Source organism: Stenella coeruleoalba (assembly GCF_951394435.1).
Source record: "Stenella coeruleoalba genome assembly, chromosome: 4".
NCBI classification, from domain to species: Eukaryota; Metazoa; Chordata; class Mammalia; order Artiodactyla; family Delphinidae; genus Stenella; species Stenella coeruleoalba.
The window spans coordinates 32,905,451-32,929,013 of record NC_137149.1 but is presented as its reverse complement, the minus strand read 5'-3'; positions in this window follow the sequence as shown (position 1 = coordinate 32,929,013).

The following is a 23,563-nucleotide window of genomic DNA, read 5'->3' as shown; positions in this document are numbered from 1 at the left end:
TCTGGATTTGACTTTCCCCAATAGGGAACTTGAGCAAGATGTACTAGATATTTTGCAATTATTTCAAGCTTTAGAATTACGATTCCAGTATTATATATAGAAAGAGCGTGATCATCCACACTGAGGCTCAGAAGTTACCAGAGTTTGGCTGGTTTTTAAATTGCGGTGTCTAAGATTAATGAGCATGCATGTAGAGTCAATATATGGAGGAAATCCTGATTCCCACAAGGATGTAACTTACAATTCACTGACTTTAAATTGCTACCAATGCCTATTAAATAAAAGAGGAAAGGGAGATGCCTTTCTCCATATTGGAAAATTATGGAGAGGAAAGGATCTATAAACTATTTCTTGGATTCTCCCCCACCGACTCCTCCATTTGGCCTCCTGTTTCCTACCCACCTCCCTCAGCACCATGCTGTCAGCAGTTGGGAGTTAGCGGCAGGACTGGGGTTTTGCAAATGACCTCATCTTGTTTTGAATTTCTGTTTCCCATCTGCTTTTGGCAAACATTGCTGCATTTTTAATAAGTCAATCTATTTGTGATATAATTGATGAGCATTCCATTTTTTTTTTCCAGTGCTATACTGAGATTATTTTATATTGAGGAACAAGGAAGCCTGGTTTCCTCCCCATAAGGTCTCACTGGTTCCTGCTGCCATTCATAAAAAGAACTCTGTAATTTACTTTCTCCTTCATCCCCACTTAGGCAGCATAAACCTTTTCCTGTGGCCCCTTTTTCTGGTTTGCAAAATATCTTTCTTTCTCTTTTCTCCCTTCTATTTCTGGTCTTTGCTGTAGAATCAAAGATATTTGTGGGCCATGGAGCCCTTTCCTGTTCTCTTCTAGAGGACGCATTGTACAGGGGGCTGGCATAGGCCAATGTAGTCAGCCCTTCCAGTTAGGAGAGAGAACCAGTTTCAGTCATTATCTCAGGGATTCTCCCCATTTGCTTTGTGACCTTTAATTCCCACGTTACTTTCTCTTCCTTTTCTTTAAAGATTTTTCAGCTGGTGGGTACAATTCTGATTGTCTGTGGGTGCTTGGAGTATTGTTTGAGAACTGAATTTGGGCTTAGCAGGGAAAAATGCTGTGATCTCTTTAGATTAACTGTGGGAAGGGAGGGGGATGGACCCTGAATGAACAACTTTATTAGTCCTTACTTCATACCCGGATAAAATTGGTCCCATCTTCCCTTGTATACTCTTTACTCTAAGAATTCTGACACACAACGTGTTATTGCTAAAGGATTCTGGGACCCAATTTCAACGTTGCGGGAGGAGGGTCCCCACAGCACCAAGCAAGTCTCTGGCACCACCTGAGTATCCTACAATTCAACTCAATTCTGACACAGTCTACCTGGAAAAGTGTCAGATCCTGCAGGTTAAGGGCTCAGTCCTGCAAGACTGCTACTCCCTCTTCAGACGCCAGTCTTGGGCTTCTGACTGACCAGCTATAGGTCTGAGGTTCCATACTACTCCCTTCTTGGATTTGATTAATTTGCTAGAGCAACTCACAAAACTCAGAGAAACACTTTACTTACCAGATTCCTGGTTTATTATAAAAGGATTTAACATGGGAACAGCCAGATGGAAGAGATGCATAGGACAAAGCATGGGGAAAGGGCACGGAGCTTCCACAGTCTCTCCAAGCATGCCACTCTCCTTGAATCTCAACATGTTCACCAACCTGGAAGCTCTCCGAAGCCTGTCCTTTTGGGTTTTTATGGAGGCTTCATTACATAGGCATGATTGATTAAGTCCTTGGTCATTGGTGAGTGATTCAAACTCCAGCCCCTCTCCCCTCCCTCGAGGTCAGGGTGTGGGACAGCAAGTTCCAACCCTCTAATCACCTGGTTGGCTCCAGTAGCAACCATCCCCCATCCTTAGATGAGGTCCAAAGGTTATCTCATTAACATAACAAAAATTACCCAGTTATCTCTCTCATCACAGGAAATTACAAGTGTTTTAGGAGCTCTGTGCCAGAAACAGAATGAAGACCAAATATATATTTCTTATTATAAATCACAATATGGCAATTGCACTTGCTTTTAGAAAGTCTTCCTGTACTCCCTTCCCATAGACCCTACACTAACTCAACTTGAAGTTTTTAAGGACAACGACCATATATTTTTCATATTTGTATTTTCCTTAGGGCCTACCTCTAATATTTGGTCTGTAGGTAGTGAGTGCTAATGAAGTTACACATACGTGGAAAATGAGATTGCTTTGTTTGTCTTTATCTGGCCTTCTTCCCCCTCATCTCCCACATCTGATTAGCAGGTGCTGTTTTACCTTCTAATATCTCTCAGATCTGTCCATGCTTCTTCCTGCAGCCTGAAAGCCTTCCTTTCTCTTCTCTATCTGATAAAACCACTTATCCTTCAAGTAATCTCTACTGAGAATAGTTTTCTTGTGCCTTTTTGCCCTTACTCCAAGCCATGTTAAATTCCTCTCCTATGTGCTCCCGACAAACTCTGGGAATAGACCCCTCAAAGCACTTACTACTTTGTGCCACTACTATTGGTTTTCTTTCCACCTCTCTCCCAAATCCTGAGCTTCTTGAAGGCAGAAGTGTAGCACTTGGCAATAACAGAGGCACTCAGTAAATGGCTTTTGAATGAATGAATAAAATGATTCAGAGGTGAAAGAGTGAAAAACTCAGATATTTTGTTACCCAAAGTGTATCCAAGACTAAATTCTGTGTTACATTATGACCCTGACAGTTCATTAGCTAATGTTTTAACTTAAATAATGAAATGTTTCCCTAGAAAAATGCACTCTCATGAGTTTGATTACTTCACATTCGATTTTCATTATCACTCTTGTCTTCATTGGGAAAGATCATTCCTTTCTTTCTCCAGAGAGGATGCAATGAGTAACTTTATGCTGTTGTGATAAACTTACAGTTTACAGGAAGACAATTCTAGTTAGAAATTCAAGAAGCCAAAACCAAGAATTTCATAACCCACAGGGATAAAATTTCTCAGACAGAATATGGTAGATTTCTGTGTACTCATTGACTTTCCCACTCCAAAGAAAGCTGTTTGCTCTGAGTGGTAATCATTTTCTAAAATCATTTGCATGAAAATGGAATGGAAAAACCATAAGAATAGCACAGAAGACCCCAAAACATTGTCTTCTCTCTATATTTTAATCACTGTCCCCATGAAAGTTTTGCTTCACAAATGATTTTATTTTGAGTCTACGTTAGAAATTACTTAGTTGGGTGATGTGAATATTTAAAGGCAAAACATATGCTGAAGAAATATAAAAACAATTTTCTGTATGTGTTCTCACTTTTAGTTTTAATTTTGTTCTTGTTGTTGTCATTTGTTTGTTTTGGTTCACATTTACTATGGTTCATGGGGTGTTCTCATTTTTGTTTTTTCTTGATTGGGCTCAGACTTGAAACAAATTGCACTTCCAAAGTCCAACCAACACACACACAAAATCACTTACATGTGCTTACACTTTTTCTTAGTTCCCCGTGTTTTCTCTAAAGGAAGTAAAAATAATGAGTTTGCTAATTTATATTTTGCATTCTATAAGTATGTGAATTTTAACCGCAAGTGTAATCTAATGTAATATTATTTTAAATGACCTTTAGATTTCCTTTTACTACACCCTCATGTGAAAACTAAATGATATAGGCTTTATTTTTTGTTTGTTTTTTTAACATCTTTATTGGAGTAGAATTACTGTACAATGGTGTGTTAGTTTCTGCTGTATAACAAAGCGAATCAGCTATACATATACATATATCCCCATATCCCTTCCCTCTTGCATCTCCCTCCCACCCTCCCTATCCCACCCCTTTAGGTGGTCACAAAGCACTGAGCTGATCTCCCTGTGCTATGTGGCTGCTTCCCACTAGCTGTCTGTTTTACATTTGGTAGTGTATATAAGTCCATGCCACTATCTCACTTCGTCCCAGCTTACCCTTCCCCACTCTGTGTCCTCAAGTCCATTGTCTACATCTGTGTCTTTATTCCTGTCCTGCCCCTAGGTTCTTCATAGCCATTTTTTTGTTTCTTTTTTTAGATTCCATATATATGTGTTAGCATACGGTATTTCTTTTTCTCTTTCTGACTTACTTCACTCTGTATGACAGACTCTAGGTCCACCCACCTCACTACAAATAACTCAATTTCATTTCTTTTTATGGCTGAGTAATATTCCATTGTATATATGTGCCACATCTTCTTTATCCATTCATCTGTTGATGACACTTAGGTTGCTTCCATGTACTGGCTATTGTAAATAGAGCTGCAATGAACATTGTGGTACATGACTCTTTTTGAATTATGGTTTTCTCAGGGTATATGCCCAGTAGTGGGATTGCTGGATCATATGGTAGTTCTATTTTTAGTAAAACTAAATGATACAGGCTTTATTGTGGTTTGAGTTTTATTCCTGCTTAAATTCAGAGGCTAGTTAATCATAGAAAAGCTTTTAGAAAAATTCATGGTGTTCAAAATCCTTGAGGAAAAAATTTTTCTTTAATTTTTTTATTATAGTAAAATACACGTAAAATTTACTATCTTAACCATTTTTAAGTTTCAATGATATTAAGTATATTTGTATTGTTGTATAACAATCACCACCATCTATCATCAATATTCTTTTCATCTTGTAAAACTGAAACTCTATACCCATTAAAAAATAACACTCCATTCTCTCTTTCCCAGCCCTGGTAACTACCATTCTATTTACTTTCTGTCTCTATGATTTTGACTACTCTAGATACCTCATATAAGTGGAATCATACAGTATTTGTCTTTTCGTGGTTGGCTTATTTCACTTACCATAATGTTCTCAAGATTCATCCATGTAACAATGTCAGAATTTCCTTCTTTTTTCAGGATGAATAATATTTCATTGTATATTTATATACCACACTTTGCTTATCCATTCAGCTGTCAATGGACACTTGAGTTACTTCCACATCTTAGCTGTTGTTAATAATGCTGCCGTGAACATAAGTGTACAGTATATATCTTTGAGACACACTTTCCTTTCTTTTTTGTATTTAGTTTATTTAGGGGGCTGAAATGTTTTAATTCTCTTTTCATTTCCTTTTGTTTATACTCTATAACTATTTTCTTTGGGATTACCTTGGGGATTACATTGTAAAGTTACAACATTCTAGTTTGAATTTATACCAGCTTAACTTCAATAATATACAAAAGCTCTACCATTTGCAGCTCTTTCTTCACCACTTTCTGTTACTGAGGTCACAAAATTATATCTTTGTACTTTGTGTGTCCAAAAATATAAACTAATAATTTTTAATGCATTAGTCTCTTAAGTTATGTAGAAAATAATATGTGGAGTTACAAACCAAAGTGATAATAATTCTAGCTTTTAAACTAATTTTTTAGCATATTAGTCTTTAAATCACATAGAAAACAAAAAGTGGCATTACAAACCATTATTACAGGGCTTCCCTGGTGGTGCAGTGGTTGAGAGTCCGCCTGCCGATGCAGGGGACGCGGGTTCGTGCCCAGGTCTGGGAGGATCCTACATGCCGCGGAGCGGCTAGGCCCATGAGCCATGGCCGCTGAGCCTGCACGTCCGGAGCCTGTGCTCTGCAACGGGAGAGGCCACAACAGTGAGAGGCTCGTGTACCGCAATAAAAAAAAAAAATTATTACAATAATACACGTTTTATAACTGTCCACATATTTACCTTTCCTGAGATCTTTAATTGTTCATATGGTTTCTAGTGTCCTTCCATTTCAACCTGAAGAACTCTGTTTAGGATTTCTTGAAGAGCAGGTCTAGTTGTAACAAATTCCCTCAGCTTTTGTTTATCTGGGAATATCTTGATTTCTACCTCACTTTTGAATAACAGTTTTGGTGGATAGAGAATTCTTTGTTAACAGTTTTTTTCTTTTAGCATTTTAAATATATCAACTTAAAGCCTTCTAGCCTCCAAACTTGCTGATGAGAAGTCAGCTAATTATCTTGCTAATGATTGCTTACGTGTGATGAGTTACTGCTTTCTTGCTGTTTTCACAATTCACTTTCTGTCTTTGTCTTTTGGAAGTTTAATTATGTGTCTTGGTGTGGGAGTGTTTGAGTTCATTCTATTTGAAATTTGTTGAGATTTTTGCATGTTTATATTCATGTCTTTCACCAAATTTGGTAAGTTTTGAGGCTTTATTTCTTCAACTAATCTCTCTACCCCTTTCTCTTTTCTCCTTCTGGTTCTTCCACAATGCACATGTTGATTGGTCGTGTCCCATCTCTTAGACTCTTCACTTTTCTTCAATCTTTTTTCTTTTATTTCTTCAGACTTGATCATTTCAATTGTCCAGTCTTCATTTGCTGATTCTTTCTTCTGCCTGCTCAAATCTGCCTTTCAATCCCTAGTGAAATTTTTATTTCAATTATTGTACTTCTCAACTCTAGAATCATTTTTTTTAGGTCATATCTCTTCATTGCTATTTCCATTTTGTTCATATAGTGTTTTATTGACTTTCTCATGTCTTCCTTTAGTTCTCTGAGCATTTTTTTTTTGATGGTCTTTTTTTTTTGAGTAAAATTGCTTTACAATGTTGTGTTACTTTCTGCTGTACAATGAAGTGAATCAGCTATATGTGTACCTATATCCCCTCCCTCTTGTACCTCCCTCTCAACCCCCCATCCCAACCATCTAGGTCATCACAGAGCACCAAACTGAGCACCCTGAGCTGTACAGCAGGTTCCCACTAGCTATCTATTTTACACATGGTGAAATAGATTTATGTCACACCTAATCTTCCAATTTGTCCCACCCTCTTCTTCCTCTCCCCATGTTCACATGTCCTTTCTCTACATCTATGTCTCTATTCCTGCCCTAAAAATAGGTTCATCTGTACCATTTTTCTAGATTTGACATATATGCGTTAACATACAATATTTGTTTTTCTCTTTCTGGCTTACTTCACTCTGTATGACAGACTCTAGGTCCACCTACATCTCTACAAATGATCCAGTTTCATTCCTTTTTATGGCTGAGTAATATTCCTTTGTATATATGAACCACATCTTCTTCATCAATTAATCTATTGTTGGACATTTGGGTTGTTTCCATGTCCTGGCTATTGTAAATAGTGCTGCAGTGAACACTGGAGTACATGTGTCCTTTTGAATTATGGTTTTCTCAGGGTATATGCCCAGTAATGGGATTGCTGGGTCATATGGTAGTTCTATTTTTAGTTTCTTAAGTAACCTCCATACTGTTCTCCATAGTGGCTGTATTAATTTACATTCCCACAAACATGGCAGAAGGGTTCCCTTTTCTCCACACCCTCTCCAGCATTTATTGTTTGTAGATTTTTTTGATGATGGCCATTCTGACCAGTGTGAGGTGATACCTCATTGTAGTTTTGATTTGCATTTCTCTAATGATTAGTGATGTTGAGCAGCTTTTCATGTGCTTCTTGGCCATCTGTATGTCTTCTTGGGAGAAATGTCTATTTAGGTCTTCTGCCCATTTTTTAACTGGGTTGTTTGTTTTTTTGATATTGAGCTCCATGAGATATTTGTCTATTTTGGAGATTAATCCTTTGTCCATTGATTCATTTGCAAATACATTCTCCCATTCTGAGGGTTGGCTTTTTGTTTTGTTTATGGTTTCCTTTGCTGTGCAAAAGCTTTAAGTTTCATTAGGTCCGATTTGTTTATTTTTATTTTTATTTTCATTACTCTAGGAGGTGGGTCAAAAGAGCTTGCTGTGGTTTATGTCAAAGATGTTTTTCCTGTGTTTTCCTCTAAGAGTTTTTTTGTGTCCGGTATTACATTTAGGTCTTTAATCCATTTGGAGTTTATTTTTGTGTATGGTGTTAGGGAGTGTTCTAATTTCATTCTTTTACGTATAGCTGTTCAGTTTTCCCAGCACCACTTATTGAAGAGGCTGTATTTTCTCCACTGTATGTTCTTGCCTCCTTTGTCATAAATTAGGTGACCATATGTGTGTCGGTTTATCGCTGGGCTTTCTATCCCTTGATACCATTGATCTATATTTCTATTTTTGTGCCAGTACCATACTGTCTTGATTACCGTAGCTTTGTAGTATAGTTTGAAGTTGGGGACCCTGATTCCTCCAGCTCCGTTTTTCTTCTCAAGATTGCTTTGGCTATTCAGGGTCTTTTGTGTTTCCATACAAATTGTAAAAATTTTTGTTATAGTTCTGTGAAGAATGCCATTGGTAGTTTGGTAGTGATTTCATTAAATCTGTAGATGCTTTGGGTAGTGTAGTTATTTTCACAATATTTATTCTTCCAATCCAAGAACTTGGTATATTTCTCCATATGTTTATGTAATCTTTGATTTCTTTCATCAGCGTTTTATAGTTTTCTGAGTACAAGTTTTTGCCTCCTTAGGTAGATATATTCCTAGGTATTTTTTTCTTTTTTAATGTCTTTATTGGAGTATAATTGCTTTACAATGGTGTGTTAGTTTCTGCTTTATAACAAAGTGAATCAACTATACATATACATATATCCCCATATCTCCTCCCTCTTGTGTCTCCCTCTCACCCTCCCTATTTGGAAACAAAGCACTGAGCTGATGTCCCTGTGCTATGTGGCTGCTTCCCACTAGCTGTGTATTTTACATTTCATTCCGAGGTATTTTATTCTTTTTGTTGCGATGGTAAATGGGATTATTTTCTTAATTTCCCTTTCTGATCTTTCATTGTTAGTGTATAGGAATGCAAGAGATTTCTGTGCATTAATTTTGTATTCTGCTACTTTACCAAATTCATTGATTACCTCTAGTAGTTTTCTGGTAACATCTTTAGGATTTTCTAGGTATAGTATCATGTCATCTGCAAACAGTGACAGTTTTACTGTTCTTTTCCGATTTGGATTCCTTTTATTTCTTTTTCGTCTCTGATTTCTGTGGCAAAACTTCCAAAACAATGTTGAATAATAGTGGTGAGAGTGGACAACCTTGTCTTGTTCCTGATCTTAGTGGAAATGGTTTCAGATTTTCACCATTGAGAATGGTATTTGCTGTGGGTTTGTCATATATGGCCTTTATTACGTTGAGGTAGGTACCCTCTATGCCTACTTTCTGGAGAGTTTTTATCATAAATTGGTGTTGAATTTTGTCAAAAGATTTTTCTGCATCTCTTGAGATGATTGTATGGCTTTTTTCCTTCAATTTGTTTATATAGTTTATCACATTGATTGATTTGTGTATATTGAAGAATCCTTGCATTCCTGGGATAAACCCCACTTGATCATGGTGTATGATCCTGTTGGATTCTGTTTGCAGAATTCTGTTTGCAAGATTTTTGCATCTATGTTCATCAGTGATATTGGTCTGTAATTTTCTTTTGTTGTAGTACCTTTGTGTGGTTTTGGTATCAGGTGATGGTGGCCTCAGAGAATGACTTTGAGAGTGTTCCTACCTCTACTACATTTTGGAAGAGTTTGAAAAGAATAGGTGTTAACTCTTCTCTAAATTATTGATAGAATTCACCTGTGAAGCCATCTGGTCCTGGGCTTTTTTTGGTTGGAAGATTTTTAATCACAGTTTCAATTTCAGTGCTTGTGATTGGTCTGTTTATATTTTGTCTTTCTTCGTGGTTCAGTCTCAGAAGGTTGTGCTTTGCTAAGAATTGTCCTTATCTTCCAGGTTGTCCATTTTATTGGCATATAGTTGCTTGTAGTAATCTCTTATGATCCTTTATCTTTCTGCAGTGTCAGTTGTTACTTCTCCTTTTTCATTTCTAATTCTATTGATTTGAGTCCTCTACCTCTTTTTCTTGATGAGCCTGGCTAATGATTTATCAATTTTTTTTTTATCTTCTCAAGAAGCAGGTTTTAGTTTTGTTGATCTTTGCTATCATTTCCTTCATTTCTTTTTCATTTATTTCTGATCTGATCTTTATGATTTCTTTCCTTCTGCTAACTTTGGGGTTTTTTTGTTCTTCTTTCTCTAATTGCTTTAGATGTAACGTTACGGTATTTATTTGAGATGTTTCTTGTTTCTTGAGGTAGGATTCTATTGCTGTAAACTTCCCTCTTAGAACCATTTTTGCTGTATCCCGTAGGTTTTGGGTCGTTGTGTTTTCATTGTCATTTGTTTCTAGGTATTTTTTGATTTCCTTTTTGATTTCTTCAGTGATCTCTTGGTTATTTAGTAGCATATTGTTTAGCCTCCATGTGTTTTCATTTTTTACAGATTTTTTCCTATAATTGATATCTAGTCTCATAGCATTGTAGTCGGAAAAGTTACTTGATATGATTTCAATTTTCTTAAATTTACCAAGGTTTGATTTGTGACCCAAGATATGCTCTATCCTGGAGAATGTTCCATAAGCACTTGAGAAGAAAGAGTAATCTGCTGTTTTTGGATGGAATGTCCTATAAATATGAATTAAGTCCATCGTTTTTAATGTATCATTTAAAGCTTGTGTTTCCTTATTTATTTTCATTTTGGATGATCTGTCCATTGGTAAAAGTAGGGTGTTAAAGTCCCCTACTATTGTTGTGTTACTGTCGATTTCCCCTTTTTTCACTGTTTGCATTTGCCTTATGTATTAAGGTGCTCCTATGTTGAACACATAAATATTTACAATTGTTATATCTTCTTTTTGGATTGATCCCTTGATCATTATGTAGTGTCCTACTTTGTCTCTTCTAATAGTCTTTTTTTTTACATCTTTATTGGAGTATAATTGGTTTACAGTGGTGTGTTAGTTTCTGCTTTATAACAAAGTGAATCAGTTATACATATACATATGTTCCCATATCTCTTCCCTCTTGTGTCTCCCTCCCTCCCACCCTCCCTATCCCACCCCTCTAGGTGGTCAAAAAGCACGGAGCTGATCTCCCTGTGCTATGCGGCTGCTTCCCACTAGCTATCTATTTTACGTTTGGTATTGTATATATGTCCATGACACTCTCTTGCTTTGTCACAGCTTACCCTTACCCTTCCCCATATCCTCAAGTCCATTCTCTAGTAGGTCTGTGTCTTTATTCCTGTCTTAGCCCTAGGTTCTTCATGACATTTTTTTTTCTTAAATTCCATATATATGTGTTAGCATACGGTATTTGTCTTTCTCTTTCTGACTTACTTCACTCTGTATGACAGACTCTAGGTCCACCACCTCATTACAAATAGCTCAATTTCATTTCTTTTTATGGCTGAGTAATATTCCATTGTATATATGTGCCACCTCTTCTTTATCCATTCATCCAATGATGGATACTTAGGTTGTTTCCATCTCCAGGGTATTGTAAATAGAGCTGCAATGAACATTGTGGTACATGACTCTTTTTGAATTATGGTTTTCTCAGGGTATATGCCCAGTAGTGGGATTGCTGGGTCATATGTTAGTTCTATTTGTAGTTTTTTTAAGGAACCTCCATACTGTTCTCCATAGTGGAGTATATCCTGCCACTCCCTTCTGGCCTGCAGAGTTTCTGCTGAAAAATCAGCGATAACCTTATGGGGATTCCTTTGTATGTCATTTTTTGCTTCTCCCTTGCTACTTTTAATATTTTTTCTTTGAATTTAATTTTTGTTAGTTTGATTAATATATGTCTTGGTGTGTTTTGCCTAGGGTTTATCCTGTATGTGTCTCTCTGTGCTTCCTGGACTTGGGTGACTATTTCCTGTCCCATGTTAGGGAAGTTTTCTACTATAATCTCTTCAAATATTTTCTCAGACTCTTTCTTGTCTCTTACAATGTTACAGAATTAAATAAAACATGAAGCATTTCTGAAATTAAAAAATTTAATAATAATTTTAGCCCTAGCCAATAGCATTTTAAGCAGAGGCATCAAATCATGGTTGTACCCACGTTTATTAAGACAAAGCATTGCTTAATACCAATTTATTTTTTTATTCATTTATCCTTACATTTAGCAAAGTGATTTTATGCTTATTATCTGATAGGTATTATACAGGCACTGTATGTGAGTGTGTGGTGGGGGATAAAACTGAGTACAAGTGAACCTTTCTTTCCCAATTAAACTTTTGAAAAACTTACGCTTTTCTAACTTGTTCTATTCCCAAGACATTTCAAAACAAATTTGGATTTGGATGTATAAACTGATAAACTAATCCTACAAAACATGCAAATCAGTATTCAACATTCTCACATTTAAGTTCTTGTATTTACATGTATGAATACATATGAAAGTAGGGGACTGACTCTAAAACAGTCTTACAACCATTGTCATTGTTTATCGTCTATATACGAGAACGAATTTATATTCTAAGAATTGAAGTGCAAAAAATGTGTGAATAGGGCAATGTAGGTTCAGTAATGATAATAGTAACAGCTAACACTTATATAATGTTTACCATGTGGCAGATACCCTTTAAGCACTTATCCATCTTAAACTATTATGTCCTTAAAACAATCGTATGAGACAGGTGCTATTACTACTCCCATTTTACATGTGAGAAAATTAAAGAACACAGAGGTAAAGTAACTTGTCCAAAGTTATATAGCTAGGATATTGTGGGTTTGGGATTCAAAATCATGCAATCTAGCGCAACTCATTTTCGGCCAGGATGACCAGAAAGAACTTCATAAAATTAGATGAGTCTAAACAAGGAAATAAAAACAGATTTCACTTAAAAATTTAAATTTTTGTATTTTGAAATAATTTTATGACTAACAGAAAAGTTGCAAAAATGTACAGAGAATTCCTCTATACCCTTCATTCAGTTTCTACTAATGTTAACATTTTCTATAACCATAGCACATTTACCAAAGCAAGGAAATGAACATTGGTACAATACTACTAACTATTGCACATATATATATATATATATATATATATATATATATTTTTTTTTTTTTTTACAGACAGAGCCCTGACTTAAATTTTATGAATTGTCCCAATAACATCATTTTCTGGTCCAGAATCCAATCCAGGCTCCTACTCTGCATTTAATTGTAATATTTATTTAGTCTCTTCCAAACTGTGAAAGTTCCTCTGTCTTTGTCTTTTGTGACCTTGGCACTTTTTATGAGTAATTTAGGTTAGTTTATTTTGTAGAATGTTTTTCAATTTAGGTTTGCCTGATGTTTTCTCAGTATTAGTTCTTTTTAAATTTTTTAAAAAATTTATACAATTTTTAAAGGTTACTTTCCATTTACAATTATTACAAAACACTGGCTATATTTCCTATGTTGTACAATATATCCTTAAGCCTATCTTACACCGAAGAGTTTGTACCTCCCACTCCCCCACCCCTATATTGTCTCTCCCCACCTCCCACCTGGTAATCATTAGTTTGTTCCCTATATCTGTGAGTATGCTTCTTTTATGTTATATTCAGTAGTTTGTTGTATTTTTAGATTCCACATATAAGTGATGTCATACAGTATTTGTCTCTCTCTCTGATTTATTTCACTTAGCATAATGCCTTCTAAGTCTATCCATGCTACTGCAAAGGGCAAAATTTCATTCTTTTTTATGGCCGAGTAGTATTCCATTGTATATATGTACCACAACTTCTTTACACATTTGTCTGTTGATGGAGACTTAGGTTGTTTCCATATCTTGGCAATTGTAAATAATGTTGCTATGAACATTTTTCAGATATATACCCAGGAGTAGAATTGCTGGATCATATGGTAGTTCTGGTTTTAGTTTTTTGAGAAAGACCATACTGTTTTCCGCAGTGGCTGCACCAGTTTTCATCCCCACAAGAGTATATTTTCTCCACATCCTCACTGATACTTGTTATTTGTGATCTTTTTGATGATAACCATTCATTTTTTTAAAAAAAATTTGATGAATATTTTTTTATTAGAATGAGACAGAGTTCAGCATCAAGTCTTTTTTTAAAATTTTATTTAGTTTTGGCTGTGTTGGGTGTTTGTTGCTGCATGCGGGCTTTCTCTAGTTGTGGCGAGCGGGGGCTACTCTTCATTGCAGTGCGTGGGCTTCTCATTGCGGTGGCTTCTGTTGTTGTGGAGCATTGGTTCTAGGTGTGTGGGCTTCAGTAGTTGTGACATGTGGGCTCAGTAGTTGTAGCTCACAGGATCTAGAGCACAGGCTCAGTAGTTGTGGTGCATGGGCTTATTTGCTCCACAGCAGGTGGGATCTTCCCAGACCAGGTATTGAACCCATGGACCCTGCACTGGCAGGTGGATTCTTAACCACTGTGCCAATGATAACCATTCTTAAAGGTATGAGGTGATGTCTCATTGTGGTTTTGATTTGCGTTTCCCTGATGATTAGTGATGTTGAGCATCTTTTTATGTGCCTGTTGGCCATCTGTGTTTCCTCTTTGGAAAAAGATCCATTCAGTTCTTCTGCCCATTTTTTAATTGAGTTGTTTGTTTTTGTTTTTGATGTTGAGTTGTATGAGCTGTTTATATATTTTGGATATTAATCCTTTATTGGTCCTATCATTTGCAAATATTTTCTCCCATTCAGTAGGTTTTTTCATTTTGTTGATGATTTCTTTTGCTGTACAAAAGCTTTTATGTTTAATTAGGTCCCATTTGTTTATTTTTGCTTCATCTCTCTCCTGGTTCCATTTCCTGCATTTTGTATCTCACCCTTTGTCTTTACTGGTCTCTCAATAAGCAGTTTCTCCAGAAAGTTCTTTCTCAGGTAGGGTGGTAAATTTTTTGAGACCCTGTATACCTTAAAATCATATAGTTGTCTAGTAGCCTGAAGGTAGGCAGATGATCTAGGGATGTAACTGCTTCTCAAACAACTTTGACTCCAGATTTACATTTAGATCTTGAATCCATTTTGAGTTTATTTTTTCATGTGGTGTTAGAAAATGTTCTATATCTTCTTAGTGATTGATGTCAATCTTGAGCACTTGTTAAAGATAGTGTTTACCAGTTTTTTTCAATGTGAAATTTCTTTTTTTTCCCTCTCAAAAGATACTTTCTAATGGAGACACACTTTGAGACTGCAAGTATCCTGGTTTTCACTATAATTTTGCTCACTAATTTTGGCATTCATTTATTGTCTGCCTGCAACCATTATTTTATTTGTTTGTTTATTTGTTTATTGAATATATCAATAGGTGATGTGAAAGATTATGTTAGTTTCAGGTGTACTACCTAGTGATTTGACATTTGCATATATTATGAATGTGATCACCACAATAAGTCTAGTAACAATTTGTCCCCATACAAAGTTATTACGATATTACTGACTATATTCCTTATGCTGTGTAGTACATCCCCATGGCTTATTTAACTAATAACTGGAGGTTTGTACTTCTTAATCCCTTACACCTACTTCACCTGTCCCCCAACTCCCTGCCCTCTGGCAACCACTCATTTTTTCTCTGTGCCTATGAGGCTGTTTTCATTTTGTTTTGTTTGTTTCTTGTTTTTAAGATTCCACATAAAAGTGAGATCATATGGTATTTATCTTTCTCTGTCTGACTTATTTCACTTAGCACAAATCTTTCTAGATCCATCTCTGCTGCTGCTGCAAGTGACAAGATTTCACTTATTTTTTATGACTGAATAATATTCAATTGCATATATATACCACATCTTCTTTTTCCATTCCTCTATCATTGGCCACTTAGGTTGTTTCCATATCTGAGCTATTGTAAATAGCTACAATGAACATTGATGTGCATATATCTTTTATAATTAGTGTTATTGTTTTCTTCGGGTAAATATCTAGAAGTGAAATTGCTGAATCACATGGCAGTTCTATTTTTAATTCCTGAGGAACCTCCATAGTCTTTTCCATAGTGGCTTCACCAACCTACAGTCCCACTAACAATGCACAAGAGTTCCCACTTCTCGACATCCTTGCCAACTCTTGTTATTTGTGTCTTTTAGCCACTCTGAGAGGTGTGAGGTGGTATCTCATTTTGGTTTTGCTTTGCATTTCCCTGATGATCTCTAATATTGAGCATCCTTTTCTGTGTCTGTTAGCCATCTGTATGTCTTCTTTGGAAAAATTGTCTATTTAAGTCCTCTGCACTTTTTAAAATTAGATTGATGTTGCGTTGTATGAGTTCTTTGTATATTTTGGATATTAACCCTTATCAGATATATTATTTGCAAATAGCTTTTCTCATTCAATTGGTTGCCTTTTCATTTTGTTGATGGCTTCAATCACTGTGCAAAACCTTTTAGTTTGATATAGTCTTGTTGCTGATAGTTGCTTTTGTTTCCCTTGCCTGAAGGGACAGATCAAAAAAATTATTGCTAAGACCAGCATCACAGAGTGTACTACCTATGTGTTCTTCTAGAAGCTTTATTGTTTCAGGTCTTACATTTAAGTCTTTAATCCATTTGGAGTTGATTTTTGTATATGGTATGAGAAAAGAGTCCAGTTTGATACTTTTGCATGTACTGTCCAGTTTTCCCAACTCCATCTATTGAAGGCACTGTGTTTTCCCCACCCATTGTATATTCTTGCCTCCTTTGTCATAAATCACTTGACTCACAAGTGTGGGTTCATTTCTGGGCTCTCTATTCTGTTCCATTGGCCTATATGTCAGTTTCTATTTTTCCCATTTTTTATTTCTTATGTACCCAGTATCTAGTGTAGTGTTTGACACATACAATATGCTTAATAAATTCTGAACTGGAATGATTACAATAAGCTTCAGGTATAAGTATAGGAGAGATTACAGGAATATAGGAACTATATATAGAAATATATTGATTTGACTTTTGTGTATTTAATAGCTTTAATAGCACTGATAACAAACTCAGTGCTGCATACTTTTTGGTATTAATTGAATCCAGCAAAATCAGAGGCATTTTGATTCACAACTTAGCTTTACTTCCCATTCTTCTGTCTCAAAAAGTTGAAATTGTGAAAGTTGTAACCAACCTCAAAAGCCTATACAACTTAATATTCAGTCATTCATTAACCCCTTTCATTCATAGACACTTATTGAGCATCCACCCTCATCCAGGCACTGAGGATACGAGGACAGACATGGCTGTACTCTCAGTGTGTCACACTATCTTGATTACTATAGCTTTGTAGTATAGTTTGAAATCAGGGAGCATGATACCTCCAGCTTTGTTCTTTTTTTGTTTTGTTTTTTCTTTTTGGGATCTTCTGTGTTTCCACACAGATTTTAGAATTATTTGTTCTAGTGTTGTGAAAATGCCAAGGATATTTTGATAAGGATTGCTTTGAATCTGTAAATTGCCTTGGGTAGTATGGTCATTTTAGCAGTATTAATTCTTCTAATCCACACGAATGGTATATCTTTCCATTTGCTTGTATCATCTGCAATTTCTTTCTTCAGTGTCTTATAGTTTTCAATGTTTTCCTTGGTTAAGTTTCTAGATATTTTATTCTTTTTGATTCAATTGTAATGGGATTGTTTTCTTGATTTCTCTCTGATAGTTCATTATTAATGGATAAATTTACAACAGATTATAGCCATTAATTTTGTACATTGCAACCTTACTGAGTCATTAGTTGTGATAGTGTTTTTGGTGGCATGCTTCGGATTTTCTATGTATAGTATTATGTCACCTGAAACTGACAGTTTTACTTCTTCCTTTCCAATTTGGATTCCTTTTATTTATTTATTTTCTTATTGATTGTTGTGGCTAGGGCTTCAAATACTATGTTGAATAAAAGTGGCAAGAGTGGACTTCCTGGGCTTCCCTGGTGGCGCAGTCGTTGAGAGTCCGCCTGCTGATGCAGGGGACATGGGTTCGTGCCCTGGTCCGGGAGGATCCCACATGCCGTGGAGCTGCTGGGCCCGTGAGCCATGGCCTCTGAGCCTGTGCGTCCGGAGCCTGTGCTCCGCAACGGGAGAGGCCACAGCAGTGAGAGGCCCACGTACCGCAAAAAAAAAAAAAAAAAAAAGAGTGGACATCCTTGTCTTATTCCTGATCTTAGATGAAATCTTTTCAGATTTTCACTGTTGAATATGCTGTTGACTGTTGGTTTGTTATATATGGTCTTATTGATTTTTTTTATCATAAATGGATTTTCATCAAATGCTTCTTCTACATCTATTCAGATGGTCATATGATTTTGTTAATATGATGTATCACATTGATTGATTTGCAGATATTGAAACATCCTTGCACCTCTGGGATAAATTCCACTTGATCATGGTGTATGATCCTTTTAATGTATTGTTGAGTTCAGTTTGCCAACATTTTGCTGAGGAATTTTGGATCTATGTTCATCATGGATGTTGGCCTGTAATTTTGTGTGTGTGGTGTGTCTTTTTATGGTTTTGGTATCAGGATGATCTTGGAATCATAGAATGAGTTTGGAAGCATTTCTTCCTCTGCAATTTTTTGGAATAGTTTGAGAAGAGTAGGTGTTAACTCTTCTTTAAATGTTTGGTAGAATTCACCTGTGAAGCCATCTGGTCTTGGACTTCTGTTTACTGAGAGTTTTTAAGTTACTGATTCAATGTAATTACCAGTAATCAGTCTGTTTGTATATTCTGTTTCTTCCTGATTTAGTCTTGGGAGATTGTACATTTCTAATAATTTATCCATTTCTAGGTTGTTCACTTTATTGGCTATAGTTGTTTATAGTAATCTCTTATGATTCTTTGTATTTCTGAGGTATCACTTGTAACTTCTTTTTCATTTATGACTTTATTGATTTGAGCACTCTCTCTTTTTTTCTTGATCAGACTGTCTAAATGTTTATCAACATTTTTTTCAATGAATCAACTCAGTTGTATTGATTTTTTTCTTTTTTTGTCTCTATTTTATTTATTTCTGCTCTGATCTTTATTATTTCTTTTCTTCTACTAACTTTGGGTTTTGTTTGTTCTTTTCCTGGTTCCTTTAAGTGTAAGTTTAGATTGTTTATTTGAGTTTTTTCTTGTTTCCTAAGGTAGGCTTGTATCACTATAAATTTTCCTCTTAGAAATGCTTCTGTTTTGTCTCATAGATTTTGGATAATTTTGTTTCCATTCTAAATTGTCCCCAGGTATTTTTAAATTTCTTTGTTGACCTGTTGGTTGTTTAGTAGCATGTTGTTTAGACTCCATTTGTTTGTGTTTTTTGCAGTTTTTTTCATGAAATTGATTTCGTGTGTCATACTGTTGTGGTCAGAAAAGATGCCTGATATGATTTCAATTTTCCTAAATTTATTGAGATGTGTTTTGTGGCCTAGCATGTGATCTATCCTGGAGAATGTTCCATGTGCACTTGAAAGAATGATTTTCTGCTGTTTTTGAATAAAATGTTCTGTAAATATCTATTAATCTTATCTAATCTAAAGTGCCATTTAAAGTCAGTGTTTTCTTATTGATTTTCTGTCTGGATGATCTGTTAATTGATGGAAGTGTGGTATTAAACTTCCCTATTTTTATTGTGTTATCATCAATTTTTCCCTTTATCCTTGTTAATATTTGCTTTATGCATTTAGGTGTTCTTATGGTGGGTTCATATATATTAACAATTGCTATATCTTTTTGTTGGATTTATTGCTTTGTCATTATGTAATGTCCTCCTTTGTCTCTTGTTACACTCTTTGTTTTAAAGTCTATTTTTTCTGATGTGAGTATTCCTACCCCCATCTTTATTTTCATTTCCATCTGCATGGGATACCTTTTTTTCATACCCTCAATTTCAGTCTGTTTGTCTTTAGATCTGAAGAGTCTTGTGTAAGCAGCATATATATGGGTCTTTTTTTTTTTAATCTATTCAGCCGCTGTATGTCTTTTGATAGGAGGATTTAGTCCATTTACATTTAAAATAATTATTGATAAGTATGTTTTCTGATTGTTTTTGTAGTTGTTTTTTTTCTTTCTTTCTTTTTTCTCTTTTTTTGTGATTTGATGACTTTCTCAATGTTATGTTTGGATTCCTTTTTCTTTTTGTCTGTGTATCTATTTTAAGCTTGCAGTTTGTAGTTACAATGAGGTTTTATATATAAAAACCTATACACTCTTAAGTTCAAATGCATTCCAACATCCCAATATTTTTACCCCACAGATACATTTAATGTTTTTGATGTCATAATTTGCATCTTTTTGTTTATTGTATTCCTTAACTACTTACTGTGCATATAGATGATTTTACTACTTTGTCTTTTTACCTTCTTACTAGTTTTATGAGTGATTATTCTACTACCTTTACTATATGGTTGTCTATGGTTGTCAGTGACCTTTTTCCTTTCATAATTTTCATATTTCTAGTTGTGGCCTTTTCTTTTTCACTTAGATAAGTCCCTTTATTTCTTATAAGGCTAGTTTAGTGATGCTGAACTTCTTAAGCTTTTGGTTGTCTGTAAAACTCTTTATCTCTCCTTAAAATCTGAATGATAACCTTGCTGGGTAGAGTATTCTTGGTTGTAACTTTTTTCCTTTCATCACTTTGAATATATTGTGCCACTCCATTCTGGCCTGCAAAATTTCTCTCGAAAGTTTGCTGAATTCCCTTGTATGTAACTACTGGTTTTTCTCTTGCTGCTTTTAAGGGTCTCTCTTTATCTTTAATTTTTGCCATTTAAATTGTAATGTGTCTTGGTGTAGACCTCTTTGGGTTCATTTTGTTTGGGATTGTCTGTGCTATCTGGATCTTGATGTCTGTTTCCTTCCCCAGGTTAAGAGAAGATTTTTGCTATTATTTCTTCAAATAAGTTCTCTGCTTCTTTCTCTTTTCTCCTTCTGGAACCCCTATAATGCAGGTATTAGTATGCTTAATGTTGTCTCTGATGCCTCTAAAACTATCCTGATTTCTTTTCATTCTTTTTTCTGTTCAGTTTGAATTATTTCCACTACTTTATCTTCCAGATCACTAATTCATTCCTCTGTCTCGTCTAATCTACTGTTGATTTCTTCTAGTAAAATTTTTATTTCAGTTATTGTATTCATCAGCTCTCTTTAGTTCTTCTTTATATTTTCTAACTTGTGGTGGAAATTCTCACTGTGTTCATCCATTCTTCTCCCAAGTTCATTGAGCATCTGTATGATCGTTACCTTAACTCTTTATTGGATAGATTGCCTATCTCCTCTTTGTTTAGTTCTTTTTCTAAGATTTTGTCTTGTTCCTTCATTTGTAATATATTCCTCTGTCTTCCCACTTTTTCCAATGCTCTGTGTTTATTTCAGTGTATTAGGTAGGTCAGCTATGTTTCCCAGTCTTAGAGAAGTGGCCTTATGTAGGAGATGTCATATAGGGTCCAGCAGCATGCTCCCCTCTTGTCATCAGAGCTATGTGCTCTAGGGATACCCACTATGTGGGCTGCATGCCCCCTTCTATTATGGCTGGGCATGCTGTGGGTATGCTGGTAGGTGTGACTGGTTTCTGGCCTGGCTGGCTACAAGGTCCTGTCTAATGGGGTGACTGTAGGCCCACTGGAGGGTGGGGTATTTTCCTGAGCGGTTGACTGTGTGGCCGAGAGGAGTATGGGAGTGTTGCCTACTGCTGGTATGCAAGGCCGTGTTCCCCTGAGGCTGGCTGCATAGCCCAGGGCATGTGGGACTACTGCCAGCCTGCTGATGGGCCAGGTTCCTACACAGCTGGCTACCTGCAACAATTATTCATGTGGTGTTTACTTTATAGTGAATAGTAAGGAATAGCTATTTCTTTTGCTCTTTTAAAAATTTATTTAATTATTCATATTAATATGCATTATAATCTAATACTATCAGTATTTGCTCTGTTGCTCCAATTGTTCCAGCTTTGGCTATTGGTAGTTCATGTGTATTTTTACATGTCTTCATCATTTTTTTTAGCTCTTCAGTCTTTTGATAGAAGGAAATCAAAACAGTAATTTAATAAGATCAGCCTGGAATATAACAGTGAAGAAAATTCTTTTTATATTTTTAATCATTGCATAGCAAATAAAACTTAAAAAATAGTTTTCTCACAAATAACAATATGAATAAAATTGTTATTTTTCAGTTATAATTAAATATTTTTCATATCTCAACGCTGATTTCTATCTTACCTAACTCCAAGGTTTACTTATGCCCCAAACTAATACTGGGTTGGCTGGTACTCCCGAAATGGGGGAAAATGAGTCATAGAAAAATTTCCGCTTATAGATACATTGTGTGCTGCTTTCTTGCCTTAATCCAGCTATTCTACTGAAGCTCAATATGTATCACCAAAATTCACTTTATGTAAATTATAGGCCATGAACAGGGAGCACCTTCAGCCCCATCAAACCATAAGTTGGAAATTTAAAATTTAGTTAGCAAACATTTACTGAGTGCTTCCGAGTACTAGGTATTGTGCCAGGCACTGTTCATTAATAAAGGATATATTTGAAAGAAGTTAGTTAGGAAATAATATTTGCTTTTTAAAAAAAGGAGTGATAAACAATGGATCTATGGGAAAATGAACAATAAGTAACTATCTTTTGTTAAGGGACTCATAAACATAGAGAAGAATGTGCATGATATAATGTATTATTAAAAATATATCATACTGTATACATATTTGAAATGACATGATGTAGTAGAAATACTGACAAAGAGCTGTGAAAATCACAGAAGCGGGAGCAACTAATTCTACCTGTGAAGAAGATAAGTGGTGTGAGAGAAAGCTTTGGGGTTCAAGAGACATTTTGTTTTGACGAAGGCCTGCTTTCGGTTTTATGGTTTGTTGGATTCGCTGACAAAATAACCACTCATTTCACACAAATAAACAGCTTTAATCAACTCTTTAATGAAAGGTGATTTAATTTTAATATACAGTCATCAGAAGGAAAGGAATAAGAATATCAGAGGAAAATAACAGGGTATACATCACCGAGTTGGGCCGACACCTACTTCCAGATCCAAGCAGCAGCTGGGAAGTCCCGAGTGACAGCAATCTGGAGCCACAATTGGGAAGGGGCCTAGCAGTGCATCCACCCCACAGGTAAGACTTCAGATTGGAGTTCTGGGGGCTTCCATTTATAATTCCAGGCCGCAAATTGATATCATCAGTTTGTGTGCAAAAATGCAGCTCTGGACTCACTTTAACAGTGCTGCTGATTTCAACATGTGAGTCACAAGATTTTCCAGACCCTGAGGGACTGGCAGGTCCCCAGGGCTCAAAAAATTCCAAAACCCACTCCCTTTGCTATCGTAGGTGCCGCTTGACTTGCTAGCAGCAGTTGTTAGGTGTGCAAGCAAGTGCACAGTCCAGGCAGGGTCACAGGTTGGGCAGAGGCCTCCTTCTGCCTCTGAAGCCTGAAAAAGACTACTTTACTAGTTTTTCCAAAATTCAGCCTCTAGGATTGTTTAGGCTGAAGAGCATAAGAATAAGGCAATATAACATGAGAAGTTTTTCGAATACGGTAAGACAGGTAACAATTCCAAACAGTCAGGAAAAAGAGTACAATCAATAGTACAGGCAATGGAAAAAGATTGGAGATTGGTTCAAGATGGTGGAGTAGAAGGACGTGCTCTCACTCCCACTTGCGAGAGCACCAGAATCACAACTAACTGCAGAGCAATCATCGACAGGAAGACACTGGAAATCACCAAAAAAGATACCCCACATCCAAAGACAAAGGAGAAACCACAGTGAGACAGTAAGAGAAGCGCAATCACAGTAAAATCAAATCCCATAACTGCTGGGTGGGTGACTCACAAACTGGAGAACACTTATATACCACAAAAGTCCACCACTGGAGTGAAGGTTCTGAGCCCCACGTAAGGCTTCCC